The sequence below is a fragment of the Myotis nattereri genome (genome assembly GCF_964212035.1).
Source record: "Myotis nattereri genome assembly, chromosome: 2".
Lineage (NCBI taxonomy): Eukaryota > Metazoa > Chordata > Mammalia > Chiroptera > Vespertilionidae > Myotis > Myotis nattereri.
Window position 1 is genome coordinate 205,965,471 of NC_138076.1, and position 25,240 is coordinate 205,990,710.

Here is a 25,240-nt window from a genome sequence, read left to right on the forward strand (position 1 = left end):
GGCGTCAAAGAGCACCGTCTAACAGCAGAGGCCAGCATAAAACATCCACAGACACCCCGAGCATGTGACGGCTGGGGGCGCAGGCACCTCCAGGGAGGATGAGGCAGCTGCTGACCGCTTCCGTGTGTGGCCAGGAGGGTGAAACAGGTCCCGTGTTCCCAGCAAAGAGCCCAGTGGAAGGCACACAAGGCTGACCACACACACACACACAGGAAAGGAGGCTGGCAAGGCCACGAGATCTCCATCAGCATGGAAAGCCCACATGCACTCATCTTTAAATGGAAAAAGAGCCCAGAAAAGCAGGGACGACAATGCAGATGTGCAGAGAATGGGGAGGAGCATGGAGATGACCTGCAGCCGTCTGCAGAGGGACAATCCCCAGACCACGCCGAAGACTGTTGAAATGCGAGGAACAGAGGAGGGAGAAGGCCGGCACTGATGGAGTAGAGGACACGACCTGTCACCTGAGGATACAACCAGAAACTCATGTGACCTAAAGAGGAATTAAAAACCCAACAGACCATGAGGATCCCATCTCCATCACCTCCTAACACAGATGTCACATGGGCTGTAGGTGGAGAGCGAGGGCCACAGGGAAACTCTGACAGCGCAGAGCCCACAGCTGCAGGCAGCTCCATATAAGGCTTCAGATTCCCAAGGAACGGTGTCCCTTAGGTACTCCCACACGGTCCTTCCCTCTGCCAGGACCCTCACACCCCATGTGACAAGGGTCTGGATGAACCGTCTCCCTTCCCCACCAGCCGTGGTCTTTCCAGAAGACAGGCAGCCCATCGGATTCACCAGCATCTCTAAGACGTAGCGTCCTGTCCGTCACTTTCAGGTGCCTGATAACTGTCTGCTGAACGAATAAATGGAATCCGATTCTCACCAAAGGCGACCCTCCCGAGCTTCAGGACTTTTGAGTTCAGCAAGTCGCCGGCAATAAACACCTCATGGGGCCCATCTCCATGTCAGAGGCCAGGCTGTCTTCTGCAACCTCTCTGACCCTTTTCTAAATGCTTGAAACAGATGAAAGGCCACAGTGCTGGAGGGTGAGCACAAGAAAGGAAAGCCAATAGAAGCAAAATCCCTTTAAACCAAGATGCTGACTGCAGAAAAGTGCCCCCAGGGCAGAAGGAGAAACAAACCCCACAAACAAACCTCGCTGGTCACTAAGAATGAGCATCTCCGCTAAGAAGGAGCATCATCGGGAAAGGCTGGTGAGCTCAGGAGAGGGCGTGTTGGGGGCAGAAGGCTGTGAGTGAGACATCTGGACTCAAACCCAGCACCACACTGTGGCCTGGCCCCCGGGTAAGCTTTGTTTCATTCATTCATATACAGCGAAGGGACACCCTCAGTCTGGGCGGGTGGTTCTGAGGCTGAAATAAGAAATCCCTTGAGCGACTGGCAAAGCCCCACCAAGCACTTGGCAGGGTAACCCCATCTTCCTAAGAACCCAAGAGCAGTCTTCCTTCTGCTTTTCTCTCTCTCCCCCACCCGCCATGCTCCCCACACAGGGTTTGGTAGAAAACAGATCGCAGCAAGTAGGTACTGACTGACCAGCCAAGTGGCTGATTTAACCTGAAAAACCTATCTACGCAATTCTCCTTCAGGAGTTACCACCCATTAAAATCACATGGTTTGTGCCGAAACCGGTTTGGCTCAGTGGATAGAGCGTCGGCCTGCGGACTGGAGGGTCCGGGGTTCGATTCCGGTCAAGGGCATGTACCTGGGTTGTGGGCACATCCCCAGTGGGAGATGTGCAGGAGGCAGCTGATCGATGTTTCTCTCTCGTCGATGTTTCTAACTCTCTATCTCTCTCCCTTCCTCTCTGTAGAAACTCAATAAAACATATTTAAAAAAAAAAAAATCACATGGTTTGTGTGGGGGTTTTTTAAACAGTTCACTTATAAGAATAAAGACAACGAGCAGTAGTAGCACTTATTATGTATAAAGCATTTTTCTAGTTTTTTTTATTTGTTTAATCTTCAAAAAAACTTACTTTTTATCCCCATTTTATGGATAGGAAACCTAAGGCCAGAAAGATTAATTAATGGGCCAAAGGTTATACACGCCTAAGGCAGGGATGGGGGGCAGGGGGGCGGCTCTGTTCTCCCTAAGAAATAGACTCCTTCCAGGGGCATCTTGCTTTTGATCTAACCTCAATCCTTTATATGCATCTCATGAGTATTTCCTTCCCCAGAGTCAGATATATCACTGAATCTGCTCCTGTTCCAAGGGACAGTAAAGAAGAATAGCTAGAAATACAATCAGAAAGCTACAGATGAATTTACACCTCAGGGGAAAGTAGGGATATACTTAAAACGGAACTCAAGTGGCACTGATATTTAAAATATATTTTTAAAGACTCCTTAAAACACTTGTTTTCCTCCCTTTCCTCTCTCCATCTGCACACGTTCGTTTCAACTCGCACAATTTATGTAAAGTTTTAAAACAGAGTCAAGGTTGGCTTGCATTTTATGATAACGCTGGCACCTGAAATTAAACTCAGCAGGTGAAAAAACAGTCCTTCATGGATTTGACTTTTAAATGGCACCTCTGTGCTCTAAAGACACATTTTAAAGAAAAACCTCCATATTTATCAGAAGTTTCTCCAGGAAGTCAATACAGGCATCAACACGAGAAGAAGAAAGGAAGAAGCTGGAAGGTTAGAAATTGCATCCCACACGTGTGCAAATGGCCTAGGAACACCCGTCTCTAACCTGCCTTACCCGGTAGAAGGGAGACTGCCCACCTGGCAGTTAACCCAGGGGTTTCAAAGTCATCGCTAACCAAGCCCCCCTCAAATCCAACATACAACTTCTTGACCAAGCTGGTCGATTTCTCCTCCTAAACATCTACTCCACCTGTCCCCTCCCATGTCTGAACCAACAAACGTCACATTTATAGAGAACACTGCATGAGCCAGAAAAATGATCATGACCTCTCTTACGCCACAAAAGGAGGATTCAGAGCTGAACACAAACTATGACTGCAAGTATCCTCAGCCCAGTGTGAAAAACTGTACATCCTATATAATAAAGGGCTAATATGCAAATCGACCGAATGGCAGAATGACAGGTCGCTCTGACGCACACTGATCACCAGGGGGAAGACACTCAATGCAGTAGCTGCCCCCTGGAGGTCAGTGCACTCGCACCACTCAGCCAGAAGCCCTGAGCTGGGCTCACGGCTGGCAAGCGCAGCAGCAGTGACGGGAGCCTCTCCTGCCTCCGCGGCAGCACTAAGGATGTTCGACTGCCAACTTAGGCCCACTCCCCGCAGCCAGCAGGCCTAAGCTGTCAGTTGGACATCCCCCAAGGGGTCCCAGACTGTGAGAGGATGCAGGCCAGGCTGAGGGGGCCCTTCAGTGCACGAATTTCATGCACCAGGCCTCTAGTACATGTGTAAGTATCTCCATAACCACAGATATGGAAAAGGTATAAGAACTGAGAGTTCTCTCTCTGGGTAGAATAGAAGTCATTTCAATCCTGTGATTATATTTTTTCCTAAATTTTATACAAGGAGTGTGCATTGCTTGTATAATTTAAGAACATGTAAAAGTTTGAAATCATCACGCCTTCCTGTTATACTGTGTGTGATCTGAAATTCCCCAGTGCAGACGTGTAGTACACATGTGTTAGTTTTACTTGCCTTGCTAGGTGCAGTGAGTCAGCATCAGCGGGACCCTAATTGGGAATACATACCCTGCAGGCACAGCTGGTTACCACTTGAAAGACTCCAGTCAGAAGCCTACACTCCAAATACTAAGCTCCGCACCTCCCCGACCGACACCCGAGGCTGCCTTTTAATTAGCATCACGGATGTTTGGAAGGATTTTTCAAGAGTGTTCAAGATGTGTGGGTTGTCTAGAAACACTGCACATGAAAAAGAACTAAAAATCTATGTAACCTTCTAAAAAAAAAAAAGTTTAAGAAATCCTTCAGAATCACTTAGGATCCCAAACAGATCCTATGGGCACTGAACAGATCTGGGCCATGGATTTTAACTAGATCAGCTGACTCCTGTCAGTCACCCATTGTCACCCCAGTCTTCCTTGACCCATTCTTGCAAGGAGCTCTCCCGGTTCCTGAAAGCGCAGAGCACTGGATTGAGCTCATAAATCAGGTCCTATAGCAGACAGACCCTCATGCTCGCTTTGCTGTCATCGTTACAGGTGCCATGGCTAGTATAGATGGCCAGCTCGCGCCTTTACCCACGCCATCTGCTCACACACATGCCTACAACGCCCTATATCCTCCGCTGGGACTAGGGAGGAATCTCAAGTCTCACAGCTTCAAGTTCAGACACGAAGCCTCCTTCCCCTCCTGTCTAAACTCCCACGGTCACACATTCCTGACACTTAGCTGTGGTCTCACCGTGTCCTGAGCATTAATCTCTCTTCAGGAGACTAAAACCCTCGAAGGGCAGAGGATCAGGATTTTAAATTCCCCATGAGCCCAGCATCTAAGACAAAGGTTTATGCTCAACCATCTCTGTCCAGTGTGTGGTCCGGGACTCAGTGGCATCAGCAGCCGAAAAGCAAACTCCTACGCCCCGCCCCGGCCCCACTCCATCACACTCTGCATCTGAACAAACTCCCAGGTGATTCAGTGCACATGACCGTGTGAGAGGGCTGTCCAGTCATGTGCTGCATAAGGGCATCCCCGTCAACCAGGGAACACACGCACACGCCTCTGTCTCTCCACCAAAATTCCATGACCAAAAATGGCCAATTCGAAGCGTTTGCCCCTTCACGTGGACCGGGGACCAGGTTCACATTTTAGCACCTGGTGTCATCGAAAACAACACAACCTTACAATTTCAAACATCATCCCAGCCCAGCCGTGGGCAAACTACGGCCCGCGGGCCGGATCCGGCCGGTTTGAAATGAATAAAACTAAAAAAAAAAAAAAAAAGACCGTACCCTTTTATGTAATGATGTTCACTTTGAATTTATATTAGTTCACACAAACACTCCATCCATGCTTTTGTTCCGGCCCTCCGGTCCAGTTTAAGAACCCATTGTGGCCCTCGAGTCAAAAAGTTTGCCCACCCCTGTCCCAGCCCCTGCCCAGTCCCATCTGTGAGCCTCCCGGCTGCCACTATACAACTTCTTCACAGTATGGCTTCAATAAGCCCCTTTTAAACAGAAACCTGCCAGCCAGCTGTCTGACTATATGACATGTGTAATACAGAAACACATTCCTCACGTCACCTTAAGTAGGTCCCTGCGGCAAGGATGTGCCCCGAGACACGCTCTGTTACATGTGAGGTCACGTGCCAGGTCACGGTGCTACCTTCCCCTCCTTTCTCTGCTCCACAAGGAGAAACACACAAGAGGCACTGGGCCTCTCTCTCTGGGCCTGGAGCGTCCGTCCTGAGGCCGAGCCCAGTCACATCCCTCCTTCCTCTTTTCTCCACATAGCCTGCGTGTGTAACAGGCTATTCCATGGTGGTTGTGTTGATTGCCTAAGAACACACTTCTCACTGTCCCCGTCACTAAGCGGCACATGATTGTACGAAAGCACCCAGTGAACAGCTGGTTGACACACAGAGTGAGCCTCCCACCCGCCTCCCCGCCCTCCTCACCTCCCCCTGCAGGCACTGGCCAGTGCCCCTGGAGAGCCATTCACCTCCAGGACTTCGGGGATGGCTTGTTTACTATAACAGTTCTCTTAACAGATGGAAGCAGAGTTTCTAGAAGGAAAAGTGCCTTTTTCTAATTACACAAAAGCACCTTCTGGACTAGAGGTGGCTCTGATGACCGCCCCCTTCCCATCAAAACACCCCCTCCCAGGTTTGAAGAATGACTGAACCGCACCAACACTACCACCCACGGAGGCATCACTCTGTCCCTCTTGTAAACAGGAAAACTGAGACCAAGAGAGGCTAACAACATTGATTTAGTTGTTGGAAACGCTGGGACTCAAATGCTAATGTTTCCTGAACACACACACACACACACACACACACACACACACACGCCCAGCCTGTATCGGCCCAATCAGAGCCCGATGACTCCAGGGCAGGCGCCCTGCCTGCTGTGGCCACCGCAGTTCTGTGTGTGGCTGGCACAGGACCTGGGACATAAGAGATGACCATTAAGTGTGTATTGAGTGGCTCTATGACTATCTGAGTCTCAACCAGCAGGCTCCTTGGATATTCATTACTGTACACACTACCTTGTCACACCAGCTCCAGCCCACTCCTTCCTCCCCAGCCCAACTGTGGAACTTCCCCTGTGTGATCAGCAAATCCCCCTTGATCCTCAACTTCCTCGGACTTCAATCTACCTCCCGCGCTTGTGTGGAAGGCTAGCTGCCGCCAGGATCCTGCTTTTCCTTCCTCCCACTCCTCACGGCCTGCCCCCGAGGCCCAGGATGCGGCCTCTGTGCCAGGCTTCCAGCCGTCTCTAGGGAATCTGGCTGCCCCTCGCATAGGAAGACCCTCGTGCTCCCGTGGCTCCCTTCCTCTCTCTGTCCTTGCCAATGTCGTCTGGCAACTCCTCTCATTCCCTGAAGACTCGAGCTCCCACCGCACACGCCTCTGTCTCTCCACCGAAATTCCATGACCAAAAGTGGCCAATTCGAAGCGTTTGCCCCTTCACGTGGACCGGGGACCAGGTTCACATTTTAGCACCTGGTGTCATCGAAAACAACACGACCTTACAATTTCAAACATCATCCCAGCCCCTGCCCAGTCCCATCTGTGAGCCTCCCGGCTGCTACTGTACACCTTCTTCACTGTATGGCTTCAATAAGCCCCTTTAAACAGAAACCTGCCGGCCAGCCGTCTGACTATATGACATGTGTAATACAGAAACACATTCCTCACATCACCTTAAGTAGGTGCCTGCGGCAAGGATGTACCCCAGGACACGCTGTTACATGTGAGGTCATGTGCCAGGTCACGGTGCTACCTTCCCCTCCTTTCTCTGCTCCACAAGGAGAAACACACAAGAGGCACTGGGCCTCTCTCTCTGGGCCTGGAGCGTCCGTCCTGAGGCCGAGCCCAGTCACATCCCTCCTTCCTCTTTTCTCTGTACGTCAGGCCCCACAGCCCCTGCCTCCTGCAAGTGACCCTTTGGGTGGATGGCACCTGGCTTTGGAGGCACCGTTTACAAATTCCTCACATGCCTGGCAGCAGTCCCTCAGTAGTTGAGCATTGACCTATGAACCAGGAGGGTCATAGTTCGATTCCCAGACAGGGCACATGCCCAGATTGCTGGCTCGATCCCCAATAGGGGGTGTGCAGGAGGCAGCTGATCAATGATTCATTCTCTCTCTCTCTCTCTCTCTCTCTCTCTCTCTCTCTCTCTCTCTCTTTCTCTCCCACACACACACCTCTCTGAAATCAATAAAGATATATTTTAAATTTTTTTAAAAAATCATCACATGAACTACAAGAGTAAAAGCCACATGCAACATGCTTTGGAACAAACATTGCAAACATGGAATTCATTGTATTTTAAGGACTCTAAGGGTCCATTCCTGCCACCTTAGTTTGTCTTCATCCCACTGCGACATCAGATCCTCTGGCTGCAGGGAAACTTGTCCTTCTGTCCTTGGAACCGCTGGGATGACCCAGAACAAGGGGCAGAGGCCTCACTAGGGTCTCCCGTCTAGCCTTCAACCACCCATGTCATACAACTCCGCAATTAGGACATGCTACCTGAAGCCTGACGTTTTGCCCACCTGGTTTCTGTTATGCTAAAAACAAACTCCCAGGCACGGCTGCATTGCACATGGGCCTCTCAGCATACAGAGGACTGGGCGTCAGGATCTGGGCTCTGCACATCGGTGGGAGCATCTACGCAAGTCATCTTTTTTCGTGAAAGCTCATGGCAATATCAAGCACTAAGGGCTATTGTAAGAGTTGAGGGAGATCCAATGAAATCCAATGTCTGATGGCACAGCAACATAAGATGCTGTACTAGCCAAAATAACATTAAAATAAATCAGGTGAATTTTAGCTGCTTGACCAATCAAATTGTATGGGTAGCACAGACACGACTGCCCCCTTGCTGTGACATCCACAAGGTGGCTAGAAGGGCACCTCACTCCATTTGGGCTTCTCTAGCAAAAACACCATAGACTGGGTGGTTTATACAACAAATATTTATGCCTCACAATTCTGGAGGCTGGGGAACCCAAAATCAAGATACTGGCATACTTTGACAGCACTTCTGTCTAGAACCTTTGGGGGTCAAACGACCTGTTCACAGGGGTTGCCTAAGACCATCGGAAAACACATATATAATTGCATATTATTTTTGTGATTAATCACTATGCTTTAATTATGTTCAATTTGTAACAATGAAAATACATCTTGCATATCAGATATTTACATTACAATTCATAACAGTAGCAAAATTACAGCTATAAAGTAGCAACGAAAATAATTTTATGGTTGGGGGTCACCACAACATGAGGAACTGTATTAAAGGGTTGTGGCATTAGGAAGGCTGAGAACCACTGGTCTAGGAGAAAGCTGCCCCTCCAATTCTCACCCTGACGCCAGGCAAGTTAGTTCCCCCCTGGATGCCCCAGGTCTCTTTGTTTAGAATGTTGGGACTTCTATCAGGAGTGCTGGAGAGTTTATCTGGTAACCCCGAGGTCAGGTGTGCATTTTGTGCAGGTGACTCTGCTGGCACTGTGGAAGCTGGGGTGCAAAGGAGTGGAGGCAAGGGGACCAATCAGAAGAGAAGACAGGGGCTGACATGGCAGGGTAGGGGGAATGGCAGGGCAGGGTTTAGAAGACATTTAGAATCCCAATTCTGTTACCTGAGGTGGCAAGCTGATGGGAGCTGTTCGGCAATGAAATACCAATGGGTGAGGGGAGACCTAACTTCTGAAAGAATCCAGAACAAAACCTCATGCCACAGTTACTGAAGGAAAGAAAGTGTCCAGGCCTGAAGGTACTTCAGACAGACTGCTTAAGACTGTGGTTGCCCAGGGACCCAGCAGAAGTGAGCCCCAGGGGCCTGGCACTGACCTACAGCTGCTCATCTTGGAACCCAAGGTTTCCAGGACACTGGGGGAAAGCCCTGAGGAAAAAGGAAAAAAAAGATACTGGCACATTCCATGGCTGGCAAGGACTCTGCTTCCTGGTTCAATCTTTTTGTTGTGTCCTCACATGGCAAAAAGGGTGAGGGAACTCTTTTAGGCCTCTTTTCTGTAAGGGCACTAATCCCACTCATGAGGGCCCCATCCTTATGACATAATCACCTGCCAAAGGCCCCACTCCCAATACCATCTCACTGGGGGGTAGGATTCAATATATGGATTTTTAGGGGGACACAAACATTCAATCCATAACAAAGTGGGATAAAGAACTAACATGTGGGCTTACCCTGGTCCTGACACAAGGTGGTATATATTTGTAAAGACAGAACTATTAAAAAGGAAAGCACATGCTAACATCGACCAGGGAAAACATAAACTGTGCTTTATCGTTTATTATTATAGTTAATGGTGCATTTTCAATATGTTACTACTCTTTATGAAAGCACCATTTCATTCTTTAAAAAGGGACTGCCCCTGGAAACAAATTGTATTTCACAAGTTAATACAACCAGGAGATAATTCTCTCATGAAGATCCAATGTGCTTCCTTGAACAAGACAAAGCCTACTCTTGCAGAACTCACCCTGTTTTCCACTGCCACCTTTAAACAAGTTAAGAAGAAATAAGCAAAATTAATTTTAACAATATATTCTGTTTAACTGAGCATAGCTAAAATATTGGCACTGTAACATGTAATCCAAATAAATTATTAATGAGATATTTTAATGGTCTTTTTCTCATACTGTCTTTGAAATCCAGACTGCACCTTATATTAACAACCAATCTCAGTGTGTGTTTTTTAATTATAAGAGAAAGTTTATTTATTTACAGAGGTAGTTAGTAGAAGTGAGTGGGCTGGGCTGGGCACAAGTTCCAAAGGCAGGGAAAGGGCCGTTGGAACTTAGGAGAGGGAAAGGTGAAGGTAAAGTGCCTGGGGAAGAAGCGGGGGAAGGGAAAGGCACGGGCATGCTCCTGAGAAGGAGAGCGCCTTTTATTTTTTCAAATTATAAGGGAAAGTTTATTTAGAAAGCTAGAGATAGTACATGTGAGCAGTAAAGGAAATGGGCTCAGGAAACAAATTAGGGGCAAAAAAAGGACCCTTGGAACTTAGGAAAGTACACTCGGAAAGAAGATTAGAGTGGGGTGCGGGGCGGGGGAATAAAGGGAGAGAGCCCCGTCCATCTCAATGTGAACTTGATGGCTTTCAAGTGCTCAAGGGCCACAGCGATGAAGAGTGCACGTTCCAGTATCTTCTGAGCCTCAGTTTGGCCTTGGGCATGAGCATGGAATTGGAGCGGAGAACCTGGGTGACTGGATGAACAACACCTGAGCTGGTGGGGCCCAAAGACCTGGATGTAGGTAGATGCGAGAGCACTCAGGAAGGCAGACCACATTCATCGGGCAATAGGGTACCAGGTACCACACTGGCACTCCCAGGAGATCTTCATTCCCTCGGGCTCTACAACCAGTCTGTGCGACTCCACTTGACAGACAGGGGCTCCGAGGCGCCAAGGGCCAAGTGACTCGGGTCACACAGCTGGGACGCAGGACCCCGGGGTCAACCCCAGACTTCTGACCTCAAATCCAATGTGCTCTCCTCGGTGTGGCATCACAGACCTCCGACAACTGCCTCCCGAGGACCTCATCCCTACCCGTTCCAAAGCTGGACCACTCCCTAAATAAAGGACGCCATGCCCACACCTCCCTGACTTCCCACCCGCTGCCTCTACTTCCTACTGGACTCGCCCCTACTTATCTAAGCAGTGAGCCTCTAGAGCAGTGGTTCTCAACCTTGGCTGCACATTAGAATCACCTGGGAATCTTTTTAAAATCCCGATTTCTGGGCCTCATCCTCTGGAAATTCTGTTTCTTTGTTATGGGGTGGGGCCACAACATTAGTAACAAAGAAACAGAATTTCCGGAGGATGAGGCCCAGAAATCAGGATTTTAAAAAGATTCCCAGGTGATTCTAATGTGCAGCCAAGGTTGAGAACCACTGCTCTAGAGAGCGGTCCTCAGGTGGGGGGAATGTTGCCTCCCGCCTCAGGGCCATGTGGCGAAGTCTAGCAAATTTTGATGATCAAGAGTGGGGAGAATGGGGTGCTATGAAAATCAGTAGGTAAAGGTCAGGGATGCTGATAAACATCTTCCAAGGACAGCCCAGGACAGCCCCCCACCACAAATAATTATCTAGTTCAGAATGCTAATAGAGCTCAGGCTGCGAAACCAGGTTAAGGCACCACCAGCCCTCATGAAAGGCGCCAGCATGTTTCCACAGGGACACATGCCCAAAAGAACTGCAGCTTCGCTGGGAGGCCTCTCCTCCAAAGCCGCCGCCCTTGGCCTGGAGAAGTGGAAGGCACGGACCTACATCCCAGGTACTTCCCTTAATTCCCATCCCTTATATTCCACCATACAACCCAGGTCCTGCTTTTTAAAATATATATATATATATATATATATATATATATATATATATATATATATTTGTTGATTTCAGAGAGAAAAGGAGAAGGAGAGAGAGATAGAAACGTCAATGATGAGAGAATCATTGATCGGCTACCTCCTGCACACCCCACACTAGGAACTGAGCCCACAACCCTAGCATGTACCCTGACCAGGAATCGAACTGTCACCTCTGGATTCATAGGTCGATGCTTAACCACTGAGCCAAGCCAGCCGGGCCCAGGTCCTGCTTTTGCAGGGCAGGAGTGTCAGTTTAATAGAGATGTCAACAGGCGGGCAGTGTCAATGTCACTTGCAGCGCGGAGCTCTCTTTGGGGGCTAACACAGGTGCAGGAGCAAAAAGGGAGAAGAGATCGCCGAGCAATCAAAAATTCCCACTTACAGCATTAACCTCTGACTACGCCTCGCCACACAGATCTTTAATGCAAATGGATCTTTCCTGAGGATGTGCCCTTTTCCCGGGTCGGACGAGGGCTCCGGAAGGCTGATTGTCAGTTTCCTTCCGAATGCTAAATCAGCTCCTAATCACAGCCACGCGGCTGCCCGAGCAGCCGCCCGTGGGGAGTGTTTTGGTCCCCGATCTTTGGATTTTCATTCTGGAAAAGGATGACTTAAGCAGGCGTGCCGCACATTTCCATTCTGCTTAAGCAAACACTCAGTAAGCACTTAACCAGGGCGGCTGCCGCAACACGCACTCCAGTCCTCCCCGCACTGCAGTCCTCCCCACACTCCCGTCCTCCCCGCACTCCCGTCCTCCCCGCACTCCCGTCCTCCCCGCACTCCAGTCCTCCCCACATTCGAACTCGCTGAGTCTGTTCTTCCTCCACAGTCCAAGGCCTGTGGTAGCACACAGTAAAGAGAAGGTAGCTACGTCTTTCCCTTTTCTCTCCTCCTTGCCGTTCATCCCTTCCCACATGGCACGTGCTCCCCAGGCGCATACGCTATTCCAGGCACGGAGCTTGGGGCGGGGGACACAGCGATAGGTGCCACCTGCCCTTGCAGAGCCTTGTGAGAATGCAGGCACGGACAGACAGACCCGGCGCCATGACCATGCACACAAGGTGGGACTGGGGAAAGAGATGGTTCTCAGGAGAAAACATCTGAGCTGAGCCAATGAGGGTGGCGCAATGTCCAGAGCTAGGAAGGCAAGCGAGGTCGTCCCTGGCGGAGGGAACCACTAGGAAAAATGCAAGGGCAGGCCTGGCCCCAGGGAGCAGCCACAGGCCACTCCTTCCAGAGTCAGAGTAGGAGATTGAGGGATAGAGGGGCACAAGACTAGGATGACCTTGAATGCCAAGTGAAGGAGAACTTGAACTTCATTCCACAGGCCCTGGGCAACTCCTGAAGATTTCTGAGCAGGAATTACAGCACCTGTGCTTAAGAAAACTAACAACTCTGCAAGGGGGTGAAGCTGGAGGGAGAGCACAGCCCAGAGCCAACCGGAATGATTCTGGTGGCAGACACGCTGGGAGCCATCCCAGGCGCAATATTGGTCCTTGTTTTGGGGGGTATATTTCTTGTTGCCACAATGCTGTTTTTGGTCCATAGGTGGGTGCAATGGGCTGAATGTTTGCGTGTCCCCCAAATTCATATGTTGAAATCCTAATCCCCAATTTGATGGTGTTAGGAGGTGGGGTCTTTGAGATGTAGGGTGGGGCATGAGGGTGGAGCCCCCAGGAATGGGATTAGTGCCCTTATGAAAGGGACTCTTTCTGCCGTGTGGGGACAAAGGAGAAGCTGGCACTTCACAAGCCAGAATAGGGTCCTCACCAGAACCCAGCCCTAGTCTCCGACCTGCAGGCTCAGAGCTGTGGGGAATAAATCTGTTGTCAATAAGCTCAGCTGGTTGGAGCGTCGTCCCGTATACTAAAAAGGTGGGTTCAATCCCCTGTTGAGGTGCAAACGGGAGGCAACCAATTGATGTTTCTTTCTCACATCGATGTTCCTCCTTCTCTCCATCTTTTCCTCTCTCAAATCAATGAACATATCCTCGGATGAGGACTTAAAAAAAAATTAAACACAGTGGAAAGGTGCCCGGCATGTTATCTGGCACAGAGCAGCTATACAATGAATATTAATTAATTAATCAAGTATGCAATGACAGTTTGAGAATTAAAACACCGAAATCCTGGTAGGGAGTAAGAAGGTAGTCGGCCCTTTACTTCACCCGTCTAATGCCAACTGCACTTCCTAGCACAGAATGCTTAGTGGGATATTGCACTGGCTTCCTGGGGCTGCTGCAACAAAGGCCACACACAGGGCAGCTTCAACAAAACACAGGTTGCCCCATAGTCTGAGATCAGGGTGTGAGCAAGGCTCGCTCCATCCGCAGGTGCCAGGGGAGGACCTGCTCCAAGCCCATCTCTGAGCTTCGGATGGCCCCTCAGCGGTGGTGGTACAACTCCAGTCCCCCTGGGCACTCTCCTTATGTTCGCATGGGAGTCCAGATCTCCCCTTCTATAAGGGCACCGGTCATACTGGGTTAGGGCCCAACCTAATCTAGGATGATCTCATGTTAGCTAATTGCATCTGCTATGACTTGATTTCCAAATATGAACATGTTCTAAGGTGCTGGGGGCTAGAACTTCAGCTTATGGCCCTAGCTCATTTGGCTCAGTACATAGAGCGTCGGCCTGCAGACCAAAGGGTTCCAGGTTTGATTCCCATCAAGGGCATGTACCTCGGTTGCAGGCTCCTCCCCGGCCTGGGCCCTAGTCGGGACTTGTGCAGGAGGCAACCAATCGATGTGTTTCTTTCACATCAATGTTTCTCTCTGTCTTTCCCTCTCTCTTCCACTCTCTCTAAAAATTAATGGAAAAACATCCTCAGGTGAGGATTTAAAAAAAATAAAAGTTCAGCTTATGAATTTGGGGGCGGACACGACTCATCTCATCACAGTGACCTTCACCATCCTGCAAAAGTTGAGACAGGAAAGCAGCATGAGGCAGAGTGAGGAGGGAGCATTTCAGTTTTATGGGGTCAGGGATGCCCAGGCCCAAGAGGCCGCCTGTCAAAGGTCAGCAGGACTGACTGGGTCCCTGGAGGATGGACAGGATGGCCTGGGAGCTGGCACCAGTCTCCACATCCCACCAGAGGGAGAGAAGGAGCATGAAACTGGGCTGCGGGAAGTCTAGTTCTGGTCCCGCTCAGCCAGCAGCTCACTGTGCGACCTGCGCGGATGCTCACCTTCTCTGGGCCTCAGCATCCAATCAAAGTAACTGTGGGCTCCCTGACGGATCTCTAACACCCAGAACAGGGCGCCAGCTTATCAGTTCCAAACTCACCAGTAGATACAAGCCCAGCCCCTGCAGGGATGCGGACTGTTGCCCGCTTCTAACAATCTCCAGGTCGGAACTGTCCGCTCACGGGCCTGCCACCTGCAACGCTGGAGATTAAATTTTCAGCATCCAGGCCTGTATAAGAAACATCAAATAGTTCAGCGCTATCCTCCCCGCACAACACATTAGACAGCGGCAGCACATCAAGTAAACAGCCTAGTTAATAAGTGCGAGTTCATTAGTTGCGGGGCTGTCAGGAGCCCAATAGCTGTGATCACACACAAAGCCGTCCCCGTCTTAGAAGTCAAGCTAAATGCTTTCCATTTTTATCACCCAATTCATAACCTGGCTGTCTGGCTTTGAGAATCAATAGCCTGGTGGTTTTGGTATCCAATAAATTTGTCTTCGTCCGGACGTTTTTCATTTCCCATGCCACTTGTCGAGAGCCGGGTAAGGTGAATTGCTCCTCTCAAAGCATTTGTTTTTCCAAATCTGTAATTTCACACTGACAGGTTCCACACCCAGTGAAGGCGACGCGGGAAAGAAAGCAGAGAGCAGAGGCCCTATTCCCAACACTGAGAAAGTCTCCAGCTGGGGTCTCTGGGGACGGCCAATGTAATGGGTTTCACATGGCACATGTCAACTGGTCTACCTGGGATGATCCATCATTCACCTACCAAAGAGTTTTTATCTAACACTAAGTGCCAAAGCCTGTGCTGGGTAATTTACAGGAACGACCTCATTCGTCCTCACCAGACAGCTGCCTGAAAAAAAAATGCCACTGCTTTATACGCACACACAAATAAATAGACACATTACATTTATTTCATGTTGACCACGGACACTGATCAAAGAAAGCCATTCTGGTTTTGTGGAGAAGAGGAAGCAAGGAACTTACAGAACAAGCCCACTGGAAGCAAATATATACATACAGACTCAAAAGAAAGGTTGGGGAGGGAACAGGTCTCTAATCCAACACAAAGGATCCGACTGAGGAAACTGAGGCTGAGACAAAGGAATGACATGTCCAAAGTCACCCAGAAAGCAAAGAACAAAGTTAAACCTATACTCTGAGTTCCTGTCTTCCTGCTCTGCTGCTTCAGTTTTATTTTCTTCTTTATCATCATCAAATCAACACATATTTTGTAAGATGTTTAACGGATCTAAACATGGAACGATTCATGGTTTGGAAGCGTTCAAGATGGGAGGAGAGAAACCCTTGAAGAACCTCCCAATCCAAATCTAGGGAAAGAGAGGTGTTTACCTGGGACTCGAGGAAGAGGAGGATGGAAAGTGACTGCTAATTTCTTTGGGGGTAATGAAAACATATGTGCTAGAATTAAACAGTAGTGACAGTAAATTAATACAGCCTTATGAATATGCTAAATACATAAAACCAGTGATTATAAAAACCATTGAATTGTATACTTAAAAAGGGTGAAATTTATGGTATGTGAATTATACCTCAATTAAAAAAATAATCGGTGACATCAGAACAGTCAGGGCTTAATAATGCAGATTAGCTGCTATCAAAATAATTGATTTTAAGAGAGAAAGGAAGGGAGAGAGAGCAGCACTGATGTGTGAGAGAAACATCGATCAGTTGCCTTCTGTATGCACCTAGACCAGGGATTGAACCCACAACCTGGGTATGTGCCCTGACTGGGAATTGAGCCCACCACCTTTACATGCATGGGACAATGCTCCAACCGAGCGACACCAATATATATATATAAGTATACTAGAGGCCCGGTGCACAAATACATGCACGGGTGGGGTTCCTTGACCTGGCCGGTGATCAGGGACGATGGGGCCTGCCAGCCAGGGGGAGGAACCACGGGATGTTGGCTGGCTGTGGGGAGGTTGGCCAGCCATGGGAGGTTGGCTGTGGAAGCACACTGACCACCAGGGGGCAGCTCCTGTGTTGAGCGTCTGCCCCCTGGTGGTCAGTGTGCATCATAGCGACGGGCTGGTCATCCATCCGGTTGTCTAATCATAACTGTCGCTTAGGCTTTTATATACAGTTTCTAGTTATACAAATTATATATATGCTATATACAGTATGTATACTATATACATTCATTACTTTAAGCTTCCTGTCCATTTTGTGAATTAGGAAAGTGGGGGACAAAGATGTTAATAAAGTCACCTGATGAGTCACTGGTCAACATGTATCTCACAGACACACCTTGCAGCGTCCTTTCTAATGCACAGCACCACTTATTTCCAGAACGGCTGCCGTGTGCAAGGTCACCCCCAGGCTGACAACGACACCAATGGAAGTAACAAAACATGAAGAAATCCACGGCCTGGTGGCCACAAACATGAGATGTTTAAGGATAAAAAAGCAAAGAACACACAACCCTCTAAAACCCATACATGCCAACCACAGGGCCAGCTGGAGGAAAAATAAATCACCGCAATTTGTTCTTATTTACAACTAGTTTTAAGCTGTTTGTCAAACAAAACGAGCTTATCTGCCAGATGAGATCCCAATTTCATAAGTTCATTAGCGGCTGGCGAACAGAAAGGGTCGCCCTGGTGATTTAATAATCTGGCCCTGACTCTCGTCAAAGCCCCTTAAAAAACAAGCTGCCAGGAGAGAAAGGAGGTGCTATCGGATCTCATCTGTGCACTATGTCCGCGCCAGCACGGAGCAGGCACCTCGGACACGCCGGATTAAGTCCCACAGCCAGGGCAGGATGGCAGGGAACAGGAACGTGCACAGGGCTGGACGCCACGGCGGCTTTAAATGGCCTGGAGAACAACTCCCACAGCCTCTTTTTGTGTTTATTGCTTTTAATCCAGTAGGTAGCACAGACACACTTTTAAATTAAAACTCAGAGTCATTAGGAAATGAGGAATTCCTGGGCATAAGCAGGGCGCACTCAGATGCCAGGGGGAAATGAGGAAGGTGTCTTCTAATAAGGCCCTCATTAGGAGGGAGACTCTAGTTTTTTACCATCACATTTATTATATAATGCAAAGGAACACCGCGGTCCTCATTCAAGTGTGTTAACTGGAATAATGAAGCATCCCCAATGCATTTCTCTCCAAATTGCTCCACCATGAGCTATCAAGGCGAGGTTCAATATTGCTACTCTGCAGCCAAAGGGCATTTTCTGTTGAGGAATTGGTCACATTCGGTCACAGTTGCAGCCTCTGGAATTCCATTTCCGAAGCTAGAGCTGGGAGAGGTCGTGGGGGGGGGGGGGGGGCGGGTTCCTTCTAGGAGATGGTATGAAATATTCTGACCTTACAAAGAGGCACCAGGGAGGGGCGTTGGGAGAATAACTCTCTCCACTCCCTCCAGAGGGCCTCTGAGCATTCTCCTCTTTCTAGATCCTTCTCTCCTTTGTGCCCGAACATTCCCTTCAGGCCTCACTTCTCAGGTCCTCAGGAAGACCCTCCCTTCCTCCCGCTAACCTAAGGTGCAAGGTGATTTTATTAGCGTCTTTCTTCCCCGGGGAGGGTGCGCCCCCTGCAGGCAGGGGCCTGCTTCTTCCTAAGTGAAGTGAATGGCACACTTGGCTGTCAACTAGTGGATGAGATTATTTTTTACCCCATTTTAAACAAGGACTAGAGAAGACTTCTGACACCTGACTCACGGGTTAATCCAAACCTCTGGGGAGGCACCGGAGAGGCTAGTTTCAGGATAAGGGGCAATAGGGAGGCTGGTGACCTTAATCTAAGAGGTGACATTGTTCAGTGTCAGCAAGAAGGGAGGGCGCAGAACGCGCGCGCGCGCGCGTTTAATGCTCTTCTGAAAGGAAGGTCTTCAGGGTGAAGTCTCAATATTCTTCTGAAATGTCTTTTTATTTCTAGAATTCGAGACCAAATATAAAACAATGCACATTTCAAAACCAAACAAAAGCCATTTTATGACTGGCCTTTTGGAATGCCCTTCCTCCCATTAACGCCTCATTGTCCTTCCAGACCACACTCATTCGTCACCTCCTCCAGGAAGCCTTCCCCAACAGGCAGAGCTCAGCTCCATCACACTGAGAAATTCAGTGTTGTGGCTCAGTGGCTGAGTGTCAACCCATGAACCAAGAGGTGACTGGTTCGATTCTAGGTCGGGGCACATGCCCAAGTTGTGAGCTCGATCCCCAGTAAGGGGCGTGCAAGAAGCAACTGATAAATCTTTCTCTCTCATCAATGTTTCTAGCTCTCTCTCCCTCTCCTTCCTGTCTCTCTAAAAATCAATAAAAATATATTTAAAAAAGAAAAGAAAATCAGTGTTTGAAAATCTTCACATCTGAGTCCAGAAGGACTTGGTGAGAAGGTAACTTCCTCCCTTTCACCCTCACCAGGGCACTAGCACGTGCTTTCAGCCCTCGGACACCTGGCAGAGGGAACGGGGAACCCCGATTCTCGCAGGAGCCGGAGGTCAGCATAGTTTGGTTCCTCGGGCCCCTGGCCACTTGGGAGTGGTATCGGTTTCTCAATTCCATAAATGTGTTTACGTAGGTAACTAGGACTTAGGAAGAGGAGACAGACGCGGGACAGGAAGATGGGAATGGCAGAGTCTAAGAAGCCCAGCCCAGTTGGAAACTCCACGAGGGCAGGGACCCAGTGCCCAGCCCCTGCACTCAGCGTGGCACCTGGAACTCGGCCTCCATAACTACTTGTGGAGGAAAACCGAGAGGCAGGGACTTAACCTGAACCCTGAAATGGCACAGCAGGGAGTGGTTTAAATTCCACGTCTCCCTACTCTAAGTCCAAAATATTTTCAACCTCGACACTCTACACCAAGCATGTCAAACTCGCAGCCAGAGGGCCACATGCCTTGCTTATTTCAGCTGAGAGTCTGACAGGCTTGCTCTACACCAGTGATGGCGAACCTTTTGAGCTCGGCGTGCCAGCATTTTGGAAAACCCTAACTTAACTCTGGTGCCGTGTCACATATAGAAATTTTTTGATGTTTGCAACCATAGTAAAACAAAGACTTATATTTTTTATATTTATTTTATATATTTAAATGCCGTTTAACAAAGAAAAATCAACCAAAAAAAATGAGTTCACGTGTCACCTCTGAAACGCGTGTCATAGGTTTGCCATCACTGCTCTATACCAAACTGCCCCCATGCCAATTAATATTTGTTAAGGGAATAAAAACAAAACAATAACCAAAAAAGATGGTTATTTCTCTTGAGGTTTTTGCCACTCAACAAAAATACTTAAAATGATCACCACCCGGAGATTTCCAGCTGTCTTTCCAGCTTCAACATTATGATGAAAGACCAAGTGATGCCACGCTGGAAGCTGGAGGTTTAAATTCACCCCGCCTGCCCGTCACAAAGGCCGAAAAACTCCACATCCTGAGAGGCAATCCACCATTCTGACACGCCAGCTCCCAGAGTTCAGCGAGATGTGAGATATAATTGACAGGTATTTCCAAAAGCTGTTCTGAGCTTTTTGTGCAGCAATACCTAAGCAGAATATTTATTTGGATTACTTCAGAAGTTTCCATCTTCTTTTTTTCTTGTTTTGCTTTCAAACTTCCACGGGCACATCGCCTGCAAGGTGAATATCAGATGCAAACTCTACCAAAAACAACAGCGGTGACTTTTCTTTCCAAACACCACAAACTGTCCTCAGGAGACCCTGAAGGAAAGGACTCTGTTCTGCAGCTTATATTAGCTAGAAAGACAAGATTTTAAAAGGAAGAAATAAACCACTTTTTTAGAAGTAAATGAGAGAAGCTACTGAGTGATGGGATAGAGGTCAAATTAAGAAGTTGACGCACTCTACCCGGGCCGGTTTGGCTCAGGGGTTAGAGCGTCGGTCCTCAGACCGAAGGGTCTCCGGTTCGATTCCAGCCAAGGGCATGTACCTCAGGTGCAGGCTCAATCCCCGGCCCAGGCATGGTCTGTGCAGGAGGCAACCAATCAATGTGTCTCTCACATCAATGTTTCTCTCTCTCTCCTCTCCCCCCAACCCATTCCATTCTCTCAAAAACAAACAAAAAGAATGGAAAAAATGATCTTGGGTGACGATTGAAAAAAATAAGGTCACCTAACCAGCGTGGCTCAGTAGTTGAGCGTCAACCTATGAACCAGGAGGTCCCAGTCAGGGCACATGCCCAGGTTGCGGGCTCATGCAGAAGGCAGCTGATCAATGAGTCTCTCTCATCAGTGATGTTTCTATCTCTCTCTCCCTCTTCCTTCCTCTCTAAAATCAATAAAATTATATTTAAAATAAACAAAAAAAGTTGACCTGCTCTGTACTGAACAGCTGCAGCCACCTTCAAACTTGACCGAGCAGCTGAGGTGCGGCGAGGACAGGCTGACAGCTCGCTGCGGGGTGGAGAAAGAGGAGGAGCACCAAGCCGGCAGAGGGACAAGCATGGCGGTGTGGCCGGTGGCAGCAGGGCAAGCGTTCTTCCCACCTCTGCAGCCCGCGGATGACAGGCTGGTGGGTGGAGTCACATTAAGAAAATAAGTTTAAGTAAGTAAGTCTTTCTGAGAAAGAGAGACACACAAGTTTGGACCATTTGCCATAACATCATCCTGCATTTTTTGTTTTATTTTGGTTGTGGAAATTTTGCTGCTTAAAGGGGAAAGCGTCCTTTCACCTGGAAATTCACCTGGAAAGCCAAGTTGATTGCTCACAGCGCCTTATCATTAGGCTACGGGGCACTGTGTGGATACATTTCTGTAGGAATAATTCTGCTAAGGAGCAGTTACTAGCATCTTCTTATGAGCAAAATATGCTACTAATATGAATATATTGACAATATAATCAATAAATAATAATAGCCCGGTCGGTGTGGCTCAGTGGTTGAAGGTCGACCTATGAACCAGGAGACTGCGGTTCAATTACTGGTCAGGGCACATGCCTGGGTTGCAGGCTCGATTCCCAGTGGGGTGGGGGGTTGTGTGTGCAGGAGGCAGCCACCAATGAATCTCTCTCATCACTGATGTTTCTAGCCCTCTTTCCCTCTCCCTTCTTCTCTCCAAAAGCAATAAAAACTTAAAAAATAATAATATTAATGGTATTAATATATTGTTTGTATTAGTAGCATATTATTTTTCTATGTAGTAATATGACAGGTTTATGGCTCTCATACGGAAGCTAAGCCAAAGGCTTACTGCTACTATTACCACAGTACTAGTACTGTGAGTACTAAGTACTACTGCCATTACCAACGTCCACCTTCTTCCTAGGAAAAATACTAGAAGTCTTATTTGTGGCTAAGGAAAAAAGGAAATCTTTGTGTGGCTTATTAAGTGCCTACTATGTGCTAGGACAGGCACTGGATGTCAACTCATGTCTCTGGGCCACAGTTTCTTTAGATATAAAATGTGATTTAAAAAACTGCACCTACTTCATGGAGGTTCTGTGATGTTTAAATAAGTCAGTATGTATATAATGCTTAAAACACAGTAAGTACTCAACTATTATGCAGGTAATACATAAATAAATGCACGCAATATCTAATTCAATTTAACCTGCGATTGGAACCTTTTCTAAGAGCCCATTTCACTGAGGAATAAAGAACAAACAGCTAAGACTCTGAAACATCAGAAAGGGAGAAGCCAGGAGGAAGCCAGACCTCCAACACATTCTGATGCCCTTGGTTGGCGGGGACGCCAGGCAGAGGGGTTGAAGAGACCACCATCTTGGCACCATCTCTAGGGATGAGGGGGAGAAACATCCAAAATAACTCAAAACTTGAATAAGAAACACAACATAAATCATAAATCAAGGGGGGGAGGTGTCAGGAACATCATTTTCCTTGTAAAATTATCAGGCACGCAAAGAAGACCAAAGAAACTAGAAAAATGAATATAGCGAAACAGTTCCTGTCCAAGATCCTGGGAAAATGCAAAGGAACAGAGACGGGTGGAAGAGGAGGGGAAATTTCTACCTTAAAGGTGATGTGTCCTTAGACTGGGCGCTTCTAACCGTGTCTGGAAAGCTGATAACTAAAGCGGGACCCCAGGAAGAGTGTCAGAAACAGAGTGGGTAGGTGGGTTTCACGTAAACCCAGAAGCAGGCGGATGACAAAGGGGGGAAAGGAGGCCCCGCCAGCCAGGCCTTCACCTTCCCCAGCCGGGGTCTCTGGCCTTCTCAGCCCCTCCCCTCGTCCTGATCTAGTCCCCCAGCTCCACCTTTTGCGGGCTCTAAGTGCCGTCGGAGGCCTTTGGACCTCCTCGTCTGCTTGCTCACAGGCACCTTTTGCTCCTTTCCCCAAAAGGACCCGGATGAGCCAGCTGGTTGAGTCTGGGGAAGGGTCCCACCACTTCTAGTCTCAGGGTTGGTCTCAAGGAGCCTTTACAGTCAGTGTCATCAAAGCCCCCAGTTCGGAGGGACTCCCTCAGGGCGGACACACGTCTAGAGCCCGCAGTGGCTGGGGGGAGAGGGGAGCCAAGAGGAGAGGACACACCGGAAGTCAGCCTTCCGTCCAGGACGGTCACTTATGGGAACTTCCAGTGAACTCCCTGAACTGCCCGAGCCAGTTTGCAGATCTGGTCTCACAACCAAAGCCACCCTAACTGATATGTGGACTTCGAGTTCCGGGCTCCTCCTTCGTGTCTGAAATAGTTCTGAGGAGAAACTGTTCCCTGAAAACACCAGTTCTGAACATCAACTGGCCTGAGGTCATTTACAGCTGTAACCATGGGAACGGTTCCTGAACATCTCTCCCCGCCCCCACTGTATGTTGCCCATCCGAAAAATGGTAATAGTAATCCTAACATGTGTGTGTGTGTGTGTGTGTGTGTGTGTGTGTGTGTGGAGAGGGGGGCGGGGAGGGAGTTGTATGAATTATAAAAAGTAACAAATGTAAAGTACATACCCAGTGGTCGGACATATGGTGACTATAAATGTTTTACCTACATGTACACACACATACACATACACACACACGCATTTATCTTTCCAAATGAACATGTATAATAAAAAATATCAGAGGAAAGGAATGCAGTGAAGGCTTAGGAAAGGCATAAGTGAAGCCCATGGTATTCCTCAGGTTTAAAAGGGAGAAGGAAAAAAAAGTGGAGGAGCCGAAACCGGTTTGGCTCAGTGGATAGAGCATCGGCCTGCGGACTGAAAGGTCCCAGGTTCGATTCCGGTCAAGGGCATGTACCTGGGTTGCGGGCATATCCCCAGTAGGAGATGTGCAGGAGGCAGCTGATCGATGTTTTCTCTCATCAGTGTTTCTAACTCTCTATCTCTCTCCCTTCCTCTCTGTAAAAAATCAATAAAGTATATTTAAAAAAAAAAAAAGTGGAGGGGTGGGGGTATGACCCTGGCCAGTGTGTTCAGTGGTTAGAGCATCAGTATGAGCACCCAAGAGCTGCAGGTTCGATTCCAGTCAAGCACATGTACCTGGGTTGAAGATTGGATCCCCAGCTACGGTTGAGGCATATAAGGGAGGCAACCAACCAGTCGGTGCATCTCTCTCACATCACTGTTTCTCTCTCCCTCTCCACGCCCCCCCCTTCCATCTCTCTGAAAAGCAATGGAAAAAATAGCCTCTTGTGATAAACACACACCAACGAAAAGGGGGCAGGGAGGACGGATTAATCACTGAAAGTGCCAACACATGGGAATCCCCTTCCTTTCTCCATTCCTGTCTCTCTCTCTCTCTCTCTCTTTCTCACACACACACACACACACACACACATACATACACACACACATACACACACACACATACACACACACAACCACAGCCCTTTTGCTTCAGGAACATTTCCACATGGATAACTGTTGCTCCAAACGCTGGACGCAGGATCCTGACGCACTTTTCAAAGGTCTGACCTGAAAGGGATGACATATCCACGCAGGTCCCTGCCCCTCCAAGCTCCTGTACCCGGGAGAGATGTGCACAAAGGGACGCTGGCATCAGGCCAGCTTCATCGGGTCCAGGACACCGTGGCAAGCGCAGGCCCCGTGGCGGCCGCCCTGAACCCTTCGCCAGAGGCAGCTCTCCCGAGGGCTTCCCGCCCTGCTCACCAGCGAAGCCAGAGAGACTCAGGTAGAGAGAACGTTGGTTTGATGGATTGTGCGTCTCATGGCCCGCTTTTTTAAAAACCCAGGATTAGTGGAGGCACTTGAGCAAATTCCTTAACCCCCCTGTGACTCAGTTTCCTCATATGTAAAATGGGGAGGGTAGTTACAGCACCTACTTCCTGAGTTATTTTGAGAATTAAGAGTTAAACTATACACAGCACTTAAGAACACAATGTTTGCTGTGACTACCATTTTTGCTCACTCATGAAAAGACTTCCTTCCTTCCCTGGGACCACCTTATGAAGTCCTGAGCAGAAACGCCTGATAATTAGCTCTGAAAATGCAGGCTGAACGTGTCTGTGTCAGGGAAGATCCGTGAGATGAGATGCCTGGAGAACGCTCTAAGCACAGAAATCAGGCCACGTCTCTCCAACAAAAGGTAAATCAGAAACAAAAGGAATTCTGA

The 25,240-nt window shown here is 48.5% G+C and overlaps 1 protein-coding gene across 3 annotated transcripts in view; it reads right to left on the reverse strand.

Annotated features, from left to right (window-relative positions):
• Nucleotides 1-25,240, reverse strand: part of LARGE1 (LARGE xylosyl- and glucuronyltransferase 1) — a 425,273-nt gene that overhangs the window by 304,694 nt on the left and 95,339 nt on the right. The window lies entirely within an intron of this gene.